Genomic DNA, 14,742 nt, shown 5'->3' with positions numbered 1-14,742 from the left:
GATCAAATTTAATTTAATATTACACTTATCTAGATATTTTTTATAAAATTTAATGCATATTATTTACCTTAACTAGAGTCCTTAGGACACTGATTAATAAGAGCTTTTTGTTAATGAATGGATGACTTGCTCGTCAACCAAGACAACATCACTTGTAATCTAGTAATAATAATTAATACAATTTATTAACTATACAATATAACTAAGAATTTAATAACAATTAATACAATTCATTAATTACAAGACAATGTAATTAATGCGTGACATTAAAAGGTAAATTTAAGGACAACTCAAAACCATATCTCAAATCATTGTATTTAAGACTAAATTCAAATCAATTCTCATTCGCATGCTACACAAATATAATCACTACTATAATGTACTGATATTTCAATTAAAGTCGCATATTCATGTTTGACACATATCCATTTCTAATACTTTAACAATAATAATATTTTTATAATGGTAATATTTTATAATTTTTTATGTTAACAACTTTAATACATATGATTTTAATTTTGAGTCACACAATAACAATTATATATTTATTATATTTTTTAGAATTATTATAATTTTTCAACATGCATATATGACATATCATATCTTAAACGTATCGGCATATTGAATATGTCTCGTATCTAATACACATATCGTATTTGTGCTTCATTGATCACCACCATTGAATCTAAATATGTTAAATTGAAACCAGAAAAGGAAACAAAAAAGAAATAGCAAAAGAGTTATTTTATTTTATTTTGAATCCATCATTGTGGATCACTTAATTTGATATTCATATAAGAACAACGTTTGATGATAAAACGAAAGGCCTATTTACAATAGAAACTGCACATGCATGTAAGAGAGTCATAACACATTCCATTCGCAGATTTTCCATATCTTTTGATACATTCAGGTTTGCACACGAAGAAACCACAATCTGACCAGTAGAACTCTTGATAACACACTTCTGCTTCTACCATTTTCATTGCTCCTTCATTTTCTACATCACAAACACAATATTATTCAATACTCAACTTCATAATAATTAAACTCATTCACAACAAAAATTATTTTCAAAGATTATTGTAAGTACAAATTAATGAGTAGGTTGACTGGGAAAAACAAAACATACCAATTTCCATGGAAAGAACAAGCAGCAGGAACAAAATTGAAGTGATGAACTTCATGTTAAATGATCTTTGAGTAATGTTAAGTTGGTAACTCTTCACTTTAATTCTCCAAAATAATTCTTTGTTATGGGTTGGTATAATGTATTATGTGATATATATACTAATATTATCACACACATCTAATAAAAATAATCAATTTATATTTACTGACAATTTAAATTATAAACAAGGACAATCATCATCGATTTTGTTAAACTGATTTAGAATGAAAATCATTTTTTAATATTATTAGATTTTATCGCTTTGTAGGGTCTATCATATGTTATGTTGGGAATAGTCTAAGTGTGAGTCAAAGTCTCACATTGAATAAAATAGACAAAGTTAAACACTACATAAGAATAAAGACTCATAACACTATTGTCTTAAGGTTTTTGTGTAAAACTGGTGTCAAAGGTCTTATATGTGTAAAGAATAATGTCATATAACCATATAGAACCACAATCTCTCAATTACTATAAACATAATCCATATATAACCAGAACATATGAAAGAATATATAACCCAACAGTGGTATCAGAGCCGATGGTTCGGAGTGACTGACCACATAACCACCATAATCATAACAAAAAGGGGTCACTCATATACCTGAAGGGGAATATATCCATATGAAAAGGAAAAATCATTACCTTAAAATTTTAATGTAAAACTGGTGTCAAAGGTTTTATATGTGTAAAGACTAATATCATATAACCATATAGAACTACAATCTCTCAATGACTATAACTATAATCCATATATAACCAAAATATATGAAAGAATATATAACCCAACACGTTATTAGACCATGTACAAATCTGAATAATCAGAACCTTATGCGTATGTAAGAATGAGTTAAATTTGAACTTATTTTATAATAATTTTATTGAATTCTTTATTTTTTTTAAATTAGTCTTAATTGTTCTAAATTAGTCTTAATTGTTCACTATTTTAATTGTTTTTCCCATTATTCATTAATACAAATCACAAATAAAAATAATATTTAGTTTAAGTAACCGAAGAAAATAAAACTAAAGTTACGTATGCTTATATTATGAAATGTTTAGTTAGTAATTTGGTTTTTATATTTAAGTATTTTTTTATTTTTATATTTTATTTTTATCTAATTGAGTCTTTATTATTTTTTTTAAAGACTTGATGAGTCCTTTCATTAAATTAATATTAATGTTGTTTGGAAGGTGACACATATCAAAATATAAATTAAATTCTATTTTTGAATTTTTCATGTTTTTTTTTCTCTTCACTTCCGTCTACCATCACCTAAAGAAAGGTGAAGGAAAGTAGAGGAAGGTAGTAATGAAGGTGATGAAAAATATAAGGAGAAAAAAAAAACAAATTTCAAAATAAAAAATAATTTAGATTTTGACATGTGATAACCTTTAAATTATAATTTTGAAATTATAATGGTGTTAAAATCTCATTTTAACATAAGAACCACGTAAAGTTTTTTTAAGAAACATAAAAAACTATATTGAATATTATATATAATGATATAAGATGGTCCTATGTTAAACAAGGTCTTAGAAGAATAATTTCATAATACATTCAATATATTTATTAATTGTCCTGCTAACTCGTGTCCAAAAACATAAGGATAATTAATATGTCTTTAATTTTATAAAAGTATATAATTAATTATAATATTAAATGAATATTGACCTAATCATCATAAAAACAATTTTATTTTATTTGTAGGACAAAAATGTCCATAAGTAATATACAACTCTAATTAATAATTTATTTTATGCACACCTATAAAAAATTAAAAAAAATAATTAAATTATAAAATAACTATATGTTAATATTGCTAAAAATTAAAATGTAATTAAACATAAAAAAAAATGAATTTGAAGGAGTGACAAAAGATATTATGAAGAAAGGGAAAAAAATTTCATATGAAAGTGCAATATCTTCATTATAGAAGAATTTGAAAAAGACTATAAATTTCAGAGAGATTTTTACTCTTTTAAAAAAATTAAAGACTGTACCTTTCAAATGTTTCAAGTTTTCACCGAGAGACTTCAAGATATATTTTTTCTTATATCGTAATAGAGACCTTAAAAATTTTAAAGTATTTATTTTATGTCAAAGATATTGTTTAAAAATTATAAATGACACTTTTGTTTTTTTATAAAATCTGTTATATAAATTTATATTATTTTAATTAATAAAATTAATTATTTTAACTTTTAATGTAAAAATAAGAAAATTAAATATCATAAATTATACCTTAATTAGACACTTATTAATCTTCTCCTTTGTTAATTGATTCACATAATATCTATACGTTGAAAATTGTGAGATTATTAGTGCGGTTCTTTTAACTTCTTCCACGATCTTATTTATTGTTTATTGTCAAATTTTGATGCATGGGAAATGGTAGGTTAAGGTAAGATGTTTCGGTTACACTTAATAATACATTTTTTATCGGATTAAATATAATTTTAATTTTTAAATTATTTTAAAAAATTTATTATTTTTATTAAACTAATTTTAACGATGGATTTTTAGAAAATATATTTGGGATGTCAATATTATTTTATAAGTAGACAAAAATAAATATCAAATATATTAAATATATTAAAATTAAAAAAATATTTTTATTTATATACTAATTTATATATGTGAAAAAAAATATAACATTAAGTCTCCCATTACACACAAAGAAGTTTTACTATTCACCAAAAGTGCAAACCCGACCAAATAAGTATATTGGCCCAATGGATATACCCACTCAAATAGGTCCATTGAATGCGATTGATTCCGATCAAGTCACGCAATATTCACAAAGATACTCCTTAGTTCGAATATCCATATATCCAAAATATGTGAATAAATCTCGAATATTTGATTATATAATTTCTAAAAAGGAACATGATCCTCATTATATATCGGTAAAACGGGTAAGTTGTTATGTTAATATATTCGTATTAACATAACTAGCATAACACAGGCGCGATATTGTATGTGTGTATGATTTTTTAAATATATGTGATATTATATTAGTAGGTGATAATATTATAATGTTATTAAATTAATATATATATTAAAATTATATTTATTAAAAATAGAGTGAAATATATCAGAACAGATAAAAGAATAACCACATTGATAAATAAAGAAAAAGAGAAGAAGCATAGACATCTGATTTTATAAAAAAGTTTATAAAAGTAACGGTCAACTTTTTAAAATTTAATAAATTATTATATTTAAAGGGTATAATCGATATTTTGAAAAGTGGAGACAAAAAGAGGAATCCCCTTTATATATTGTTATAAATACAGTAAGTTGTTAATGTCATCGTGATTTTGTATTTATTATCTTTTATTTATATTATCTTTTATTATCTTTTATTATCGCACATTTTTATGGTCTAAAAAATCCTATAAATAATCACAAATTTTCACTAAAGAATACATACATTTTCTCTTAAGAAATATTTAAAAACAATTAAATTTTTATTGACTTGAACATCAAAAAATTTTGTGCATATCTCAAATTTTTGAATAAAACAATACTTATTTTGTCTATATATACATTATAAAAATTATGCAAAATATATTTTCATTCCTTAATTAAATTATATACATTCATTTCTCCACTTTATGAAAATCAAATAAAACATTATACTCAACAAATTACGTATGAAAGGTTTCTCACGTGAATAACATAGAAAATGTTTTACATAACTTAAGGACAAAATATTTTACATATTAAAAAAATAAAAAATATATTTAACTCTTTTACTTTATTTAAGGCGTAAAATTAAAATTTGTTTTTATTTTTAAATTTTCATTCATTTAAGTCCTCAAATCTTAAAAACAAATGAATATAATTTTATCAATCTTTTATTTTATTTAAGGATACTAAAATGCAAAAATTGAAATCTTTTTTTTTTAATTTTAATTTATTTTAGTCTTCAAATTCAAACTTTATAAATAAATAAACACAGTCTTCTTAATTTATATTTATTTATTTTTAAAATTTATAAATCAAACTGTACGGAAGTTTAAGATATCAACTAATACTGATTTTTCTTTAAAATTTAGCAACTAAAAACTATTTATTTAATAAAAACAACATACCGTTCTTTATCTCATTCCTTTCATTAATGTAATCACAAAAGAAAAAACCAGAAACTAACTCCTACAAGAATTAACTTTAAAACCCAATTTAGTTCCCAACAATTAAAACAATTTAAAATATAAAAAATATTAATAGAAGTTTCGAATAACCATCAATATTTTCAAAGTAATTTTAAAAGAAGGTTTATTTATTATTTTTTTCGCAGAAGTTAGAAAATATTGTATTATAATAATGACTCAATAATGAAATAATAAAATATACTTGTAATGGTCATTCTCCCTCTTTCTAATAATCTTGTGATGCTATCTCAACAATATTCGATCTTTTCGATCAAGAGAAACATTGCATAATTAATATTTATTTATCTTACATTTAATTAATATAATAAATATATATGTAGAAATATTTTATTATGATAATGAGTCAATAATGCAATAATAAAATATACTTCTAATTAGATACGGCAAATGAATCTGTCTCTATGAATATTGTTTAAACTTATCTTTATTTTGACAGAAAATTTTCATATTAACTAGATACGGGTATAGTGTGGGTAGTGTTAGATTTTTTCAATTAACTATGAAAATAGAAATGAATATATATATACTCGCCTCACTTTGTTCTCGTATGTGTGTCAATACACATCCTATCCTCATCCCATTCCCTTTTAAATTATTATAAAATACTCATAGTTTGTTAAGTAACCTAATATATATATATATATATATATATATATATATATATATATATATAATTTTCTTCCTTCTTAATTCTAATTATTTCATTATAAGAAAATGTCTTATTAACAATTAATTATTGTTTACTAAAATAGTCACTATTAATAGTTACTAAAAAAATTATAATTGGTTGTTAAATTAGTTACTAATTAATTAGAGACTTTATAAACCAATTAATTTGATAGCAAAAACCTTGGTAATTAATATTTAGTGATCAATTTTTTTTAGCTAAATTTAAGAAATCAATTTAAAGATCAATTATAATTTTTTATTCATAATAGTGACTATTTTAATAACTAATACTTTTTTAGTTTGTAAGTTAGTATTTAAATTGATTATTTTTTAATGAAATATTTTTTTGTAATGTTTGGTTTGTCCCATATTTACAAAATCAACATATATTTCCAAGATATTCTCTTTCCTATCACGATCTTGATTATATTTTTTTTCTTTACGTGTAATTAATTACTGAGTTTGGTTCTCCTAAATTCAATTAAACCTTTTGACTTGATGATTCCTTCAAATTCTTAATAGAATAGTATTAATAATAATGTCTCTTATGACTCGTATTACTTTTGTTAATTCATTATTATTGTTATCTAGAATTGTACAAGTTAATATAGAAATCTTATGATCAACGCATTTGCGTTTACGTTTAATATATATATATATTTATTTATTTATTTCTAGCATGACTATTATAACTTTATTTTGATTCTCTACTTAAAACCTCCGGCGACAAGCCTATTTATACTTGAGTCAACTTATTACTGATAATTATCTTCTTAATTTATAATTTAAATAGAATTTACTTACTTAAATTATCCATTAAACATATATTAAATTAATATATAATATAATATATATCATAATATATTTAAATAAAATATAGTTTTTAGTTATTTTAACTTTTAAAGGTTAATTTTATATTTAATATCTGAATTTTCATGCAAAATTATATCTCGTTTATCTCCAAAACTTCGAAACACTCATATCTCCATATTTTGTTAATTACTTGTAATTTAGTAATAATAATTAATACAATTTATTAACTATAAAATATAACTAAGAATTTAATAACAATTAATACAATTCATTAATTACAAGACAATGTAATTAATGCGTGACATTAAAAGGTAAATTTAAGGACAAGTCAAAACCATACCTCAAATTACGAAACATGTATTTAAGACTAAATTCAAATCAATTTTCATTGGTATGCTACACAAATATAATCATGGTTTATGAGATCCACTGGTACTTCAAGTTAAGTACACATTTTTTTTGCCAGATATATTTATCTATCATACTTTAGAATATTTTAACAATATTAATTAATTAAGTATATAATTTATAAGACAATAATATTTTTATAATAGTAATATTTTATAATTTTTTATGTTAACAACTTTAATAAATATGATTTTAATTTTGAGTCACATAATAAGAATTATATATTTATTATATTTTTTAGAATTATTATACATTTTTCGACATGCATATATGACATATCATATCTTTTTATTTTAAAAATAAACGTATCGACGTATCAAATACATATCGTATCTAATACACATATCGTATTTGTGCTTCATTGACCACCACCATTATACCAACTTTTCTTTGTAGCATTTCAACATTTAAGTGTTTATAATAATATAACAATTCTGGTTTTGAATGTGGATAAAAGGATCATGTGTTACTCTTAAACATATTATGATGACATGAAAAATTGTTTTTTGTCATGCAAATTTCATCTTATCTGACATGTGTTGAGAATCTAAGTTGTGAGTCTAAACACATATAAAATGAAAAGTCATATAAAGATAAAAACTTATAAATTCATTGTCATAAGATTTTAAATTGAAAGTGATATCAATTTGTTATGTAGGTTAAACTCATCTCTGTTATTGTTTCTTTCTTGTTATTTCTCTCTAAAACTCATCATTGAGTTGATATAGCCATACAATGTTGGCACATTTCATAAGATTTTACTTGATAAAATCTTCATTTAAATATGTTAAATTGAAACCAGAAAAGGAAACAAAAAAGAAATAGCAAAAGAGTTATTTTAGTTTATTTTGAATCCATCATTGTGGATCACTTAAAGTGATATTCATATAAGAACAAAGTTTGATGATAAAACGAAAGGCCTATTTACAAGGAAAACTGCAAATGCATGTAAGAGAGTCATCACACATTCCACTTGCAGATTTTCCATATTTTATGATACATTCAGGTTTACACACGAAGAAACTACAATCTGGCCAATAGAACTCTTGAAAACACATTTTTGCTTCTACCATTTTCATTGCTCGTTCATTTTCTACATCACTAACACAATATTATTCAATACTCAACTTCATAATAGTTAAACTCATTCACAACAAAAATTAATTTGAAAGATTAGTGTAAGTACAAATTAATGAGTAGGTTGAGTGGGAAAAACAAAGCATACCAATTTCCATGGAAAGAACAAGCAGTAAGAACAAAATTGAAGTGATGAACTTCATGTTAAATGATCTTTGAGTAATGTTAAGTTGGTAACTCTTCACTTTAATTCTCCAAAATAATTATTTGTTATGGGTTGGTATAATGTATTATGTGATATATATACTAATATTATCACACATATCTAATAAAAATAATCAATTTATATTTACTCACAATTTAAATTATATAAACAAGGACAATCATCATTGATTTTGTTAAACTGATTTAGAATGAAAATCATTTTTTAATCTTATTAGATTATATCGCTTTGTAGGGTCTATCATCTGTTATGTTGGGAATAGTCCAAGTGTGAGTCAAAGTCCCACATTGGATAAAATAGACATAGTTAAACACTATATAAGAATAAAGACCCATAACACTATTGCCTTAAAGTTTTGGTGTAAAGCTGGTGGCAAAGGTCTTATATGTGTAAAGACTAATGTCATATTGCGTTACTTTTATGTTTAACATGCTAAATAGGGTAATATCATGTGTTGATTATTTTAAGTCTGATTGGCATGCTAAGTATAGTATGATTATGTATGAATTGTTATATTCCATTTAAAGTTTGTGGTTCTGGGAAATTTCCATAAATAGTCTGGTTGTCAATGAATTGCCGCCAGACGATCCGTCCTTGCCCAGAGATGCAAGTTCACAGCGACGAATTGGTGAACGTGGTTGACACAGGGTCTGGCTGCGAGAATGGTTTGAACGAGTGCAGGCAATGTGCGTCACAAATAGAGGTGGTTTCCGAAGGTCGCAAGATGTTAATGGTAGATTTGCGATGCTAATTTTGGCTCGTTCATGGACGTTGTGGTGCTTCACTATTCTCGACTTATGCAGGTTCACGAACTCGAGTATGGAGGCGATGGAGGCGCGTCGAAGGTGCGGGAGAGGGAGGCGCGAGGAAGAAGATGGTTCGGCGAGACGCGCGAAGAGGGAAAGGGAGGCGCGAAGAGGACGATGAAGTCCGCTGTCTTGGCGAATGCAGTCCCGGCGTGGTGGTGGCTGCGTGACACGTGGAGAAGATGAAGTAGTCGCGAACTCCAATTTCGACAGCGGGACGACGCGGAGGAAGCGAGGCGCAACGGAGATGGTGGTTATGTGAGTCATGGATGCTGGTTCGAGAATGCTGCAGCTTGGAGGCAGCATGGCACGTCGGAGAAGACGGTGGCTGTAGTTCCGGCAAGCTACAACGGTGGTCAGAGGTTTTGGTTGTGTGAAGGAGAGAGACTGATGATGTGTCATGTTTTGGTTGGTTATTTTAGTGAGTGGGAGATTGAGGACGTGGCTTATTTTCATTGATTAATCTAGTAAGTGGAGGATTGCCACATCGCGAAATCTGGTGGACTAGAGTTTAAGTGACATTAGGGGTGCAACTCAGTAAAAAGAAGGGGTGTAGAGCAAAAATAGAAAGTCCAATTACAGAAGGGGTGTAAACCTGAAAACAGGGGGTGCAATTAGCTCCAGAAATATTCTTTTTTCAAAAATAGATAATCCAATTGGAAAACGAGGGTGTAAACATGAAAATTGGGAGTGCATTTAGTACCTGAACTATTCATCTCCAAAATTCTGATTTTGGGACTTAAAGTATGAATTAAAAGATTGACTATTTACACTCTTAAGGACTTAAATTAAATTACAATTGCATTATAATACTCAAGGATGTCCAATAATATAGTATGCCACTAAATACAATTTTTAAGCGAAAAAATAATATTAAATTCCCAAAATTTAATTATTTAATGTGAGCAAAGGTTTGACTCATCATACCCTCCAGGCAGTTTGGAATCGGGCAGCGCCTAGCGGTACGTGTCCCCCGCCAGGCGATTTTACTGTAGCAGTATTGGTGTTCTTGATTCTGTGGGCGTGATCTACAAGGCTTATGGTGATGCTTCAAAGGTGGGATTGCTGGTATTCCTTGAGTTGTGGCTCGGAATAGCATCTCTTGAGTTGTGGCTCGGGATGACGGATGAACACGAGGAACTCTTGAGTTGTGGCTCGGGTTGGCGAGTATTGCCGGTGTGAGTGTGCTGGTTGTGGCCAGTACGGACGGGTCCAGATAGATTGTCCTCCTCAATAGTTGACTAACGAGTTTGGTAGTCTTGGGACGTTGCGAACTATGTTCGTATTTGGGAACTCCACCTGGCGTTACGGTGTATGATGCGTAACATGGTTTCCTGCATATGCTCTATCGGTTGTGGCCGATAGGTATGGCAACAAGTCACCTCGAAGTAATCACTAGAAGATGTAGAACACGAATAACCTGGTTGTGGCCAGGTGGTATGAATTAAAAGGGATGGAATTCATTTGGGATGAATGTGTTGCCTATATATAAATGTGTTGTATATGTGCATATATATTGGTGTATGTTTTATCTGTTAAACTTACCCTATCTGCTTGTGTTTGGCGATGATCATGTACGTGGTACAGATGAGCAGATGATGTTGATGCAGGTGGTCCTGATGAGACTTAGCCACGGAGCGGGGATAGCTTGGGAGCTATAGATATATTTTATGTTTTGGAAATAAATTGTAAACTCTTATGAGAGGTTTTTGTATCATTTTCAGTTTATAGACTATGTTTTTTGGAATTTTATTTGGAAGTAATAAAGTTTTAAATTTCCCACGCTTTATGGAAAATGAAGTATTATTAATTGCGATGCAATTATTGTTTTATCTATTTTATTTAATTAAATCCGTAATATTCTGACGGGATGTTACAATAACCATATAGAATCACAATCTCTCAATGACTATAACCATAATCCATATATAATCAAAACATATGAAAGAATTGTTGGGAATAGTTTTGGTGTAAAATTGGTGTCAAAGATCTTATATGTGTAAAAAACTAATGTCATAAAAACCATATAAAACCCACAATCTCTCAATAACAATGATTATAACCATAAACCATAACATATGAAACATCGGAGTGACTGACCGCATAACCATAACCATAACAAAAAGGGGTCACCAAAGTGACATACACCTAAAGGGGGAATATATCCATATGAAAAGGAAAAAAATCATTACCTTAAGGTGTTGGTGTAAAACTGTCATTAAATTAATATTAATGTTGTTTGGAAAGTGACACATGTCAAAATGTAAATTAAATTCTATTTTAGAATTTTTCATGTTTTTTTTTCTCTCTACTTTCGTCTACCATTACCTGAAGAAAGGTGAAGAAAAGTAAAGGAAGGTGATAATGAAGGTGATGGAAAATATAAGGAGAAAAAAAGACAAAAATTTCAAGATAAAAAATAATTTAGATTTTGACACGTAATAACTTTTAAATGATAATGGTGTTAATCTCAATTTAACATAAGAACCACATAAATTTTTTTTAAGAAACATAGAAAATCATATTGAATATTATATAAAATGATATAAGATGGTCGAATGTTAAACAAGGTCTTGAAGAAGTATTTCATAATATATTCAATGTGTTTATTAATTGTCCTACTAATCCGTGTCCAGAACACTAATTAAGGATAATTAATATGTCTTCAATTTTACAAAAGTATATAGTAAATTGTAATATTAAATGAATCTTGACCTAATCATAATACAATATATAATACAATATACAATACAAAAGTATATAGTAAATTAATATATAATACAATATATATCATAATATATTTACTTAAAATATAGTTTTTGGTTATTTAAACTTTTAAAGATTAATTTTATATTTAATATCTGAATTTTTGTGAAAAATTATATCATATTATCTCCAAAACTTTGAAACACTCGTATCTCCATATTTTGTTAATGAATGGATGACTTGCTCGCGAGCCACCGACGACATTACCTGTAATTTAGTAATAACAATTAATACAATTTATTAACTATAAAATATAACTAAGAATTTAATAACAATTAATACAATTCATTAATTACAAGACAATGTAATTAATGCGTGACATTAAAGGGTAAATTTAAGGACAAGTCAAAACCATACCTCAAATTACGAAACATGTATTTAAGACTTAATTCAAATCACTTCTCCCATGCTACACAAATATAACCACCACTTATGATGCACTTCGATCTAAGTCACATATTCGTGTTTGACACATATCCATTTCTGATACTTTAGAATACTTTAACGGTACTTATCAATTAAGTATCTAATCTATAAGATAATAATATTTTTATAATGATAATATTTTATAATTTTTTATGTTAACAACTTTAATACATATGATTTTAATTTTGAGTCACACAATAACAATTATATATTTATTATATTTTTTAGAATTATTATACATTTTTCGACATGCATATATGACCTATCATATCTTATTATTTTAAAACTAAACGTATCGGCGTATCGAATACGTATCGTATCTAATACACATATTGTATTTGTGCTTCATTGACCACCACCATTGTACCAACTTTTCTTTGTAAGGTCACGTTTCAACATTTAAGTGTTTATAATAATATAACAATTCTGGTTTTGAATGTGGATAAAAGGATCATGTGTTACCGTTATTGTGATGACATGGAAAATTGTTTTTTTCGTGCAAATTCCATCTTACTATGACATTTTTGAGAATTTAAGTTGTGAGTCTAAACATGCATAAAAATGAAAAGTCATATAAAGATGAAAACTTATAAATTCATTATCATAAGATTTTGGATCGAAAGTGATATTAATTTCTTATGGAGGTTAAACTCATTTCTGTTATTGTTTCTTTCTTGTTATTTCTCTCTAAACCTCATCATTGAGTTGATATAGCCATACAATGTTGGCACATTTCATAAGATTTTACTTGATAAAATCTTCATTTAAATATGTTAAATTGAAACCATAAAAGGAAACAGAAAAGAAATAGCAAAAAGTTATTTTATTTTATTTTGAATCCATCATTGTGGATTACTTAAAGTGATATTCATATAAGAACAACGTTGGATGATAAAACGAAAGGCCTAATTACAAGGGAAATTGCAAATGCATAAAAAAATGTCATCACACATTGCAGTCGCAGATTTTCCATGTCTTTTGATACATTCAGTTTTACACGAGAATAAACTACAATCTGGCCAGTTGAACTCTTCTGCACACACTTCTGCTTCTACCATTTTCATTGCTCCTTCATTTTCTACATCACAAACACAATATTATTCAATACTCAACTTCATAATAATTAAACTTATTCACAACAAAAATTAATTTCAAAGATTGGTGTAAGTACCAATTAACGAGTAGGTTGAGTGGGAAAAACAAAACATACCAATTTCCATGGAAAGAACAAGCAGTAGGAACAAAATTGAAGTGATGAACTTCATGTTAAATGATCTTTGAGTAATGTTAAGTTGGTAACTCTTCACTTTAACTCTCCAAAATAATTCTTTGTTATGGGTTAGTATAATGTATTATGTGATATATACATATATATATATATATATATATATATATATATATATATATATATTATCACACACATCTAATAAAAATAATCAATTTATATTTACTGACAATTTAAATTATATAAATAAGGACAATCATCATTGATTTTGTTAAACTGATTTAGAATGAAAATCATTTTTTAATCTTATTAGATTCTATCGCTATGTAGGGTCTATCATCCGTTATTAGACCATCTGGATAATCAGAACCTTATGGGTATGTAAGAATGAGTTAAATTTAAACTTATTTTATAATAATTTTATTGAATTCTTTATTTTTTTTAAATTAGTCTTAATTATTCACTATTTTAATTGTTTTTCCCATTATTCATTAATACAAATCACAAATAACAATAATATTTAGTTTAAGTAATCGAAGAGAATAAAACTAAAGTTATTTATGCTTATATTATGAAATGTTTAGTTAGTAATTTGATTTTTATATTTTATTTTTATCTAATTGAGTATTTATTTTCTTTAAAGACTTGATGAGTCATTTCGTTAAATTAATAGTAATGTTGTTTGAAAGGTGACATATGTCAAAATGTGAATTATCTTCTATTTTATAATTTTTCATGTTTTTTTTCTCTTTTCAACTTTCTCTAGTGCCGTCAATGAAGGTGATGGAAAATAGAAGGAGAAAAAAAGACAAAAATTTTAAGATAAAAAATAATTTAGATTTTAACACGTGATAACTTTTAAATGATAATGGTGTTAATTTCAATTTAACATAAGAACCACATAGAGTTTTTTTTTAAGAAACATAGAAAGTCATATTGAATATTAGATAAAATGATATAAGATGGTCGAATGTTA

At 26.4% G+C, this 14,742-nt stretch overlaps 2 long non-coding RNA genes across 2 annotated transcripts; both read right to left on the bottom strand.

Annotated features, from left to right (window-relative positions):
- Nucleotides 1–729: 729 nt before the first annotated feature.
- LOC114168207 lies at nt 730–1,275 on the bottom strand. The gene is made up of 2 exons (XR_003600639.1): nt 1,133–1,275; nt 730–1,000 (listed from the first exon to the last, which is right to left on the bottom strand). It is a non-coding gene; the product is annotated as an uncharacterized LOC114168207 (long non-coding RNA).
- Nucleotides 1,276–13,430: 12,155 nt separating this feature from the next.
- Nucleotides 13,431–13,888, bottom strand: LOC114168265. The gene is made up of 2 exons (XR_003600651.1): nt 13,752–13,888; nt 13,431–13,619 (listed from the first exon to the last, which is right to left on the bottom strand). It is a non-coding gene; the product is annotated as an uncharacterized LOC114168265 (long non-coding RNA).
- Between the last annotated feature and the right edge of the window lie 854 nt (nt 13,889–14,742).

This window comes from Vigna unguiculata, chromosome 11 (assembly GCF_004118075.2).
Source record: "Vigna unguiculata cultivar IT97K-499-35 chromosome 11, ASM411807v1, whole genome shotgun sequence".
In the NCBI taxonomy this organism is placed as follows: Eukaryota; Viridiplantae; Streptophyta; class Magnoliopsida; order Fabales; family Fabaceae; genus Vigna; species Vigna unguiculata.
Note: the sequence above shows the minus strand (reverse complement) of the source record. Positions and strands in the feature narration are given on the sequence as shown.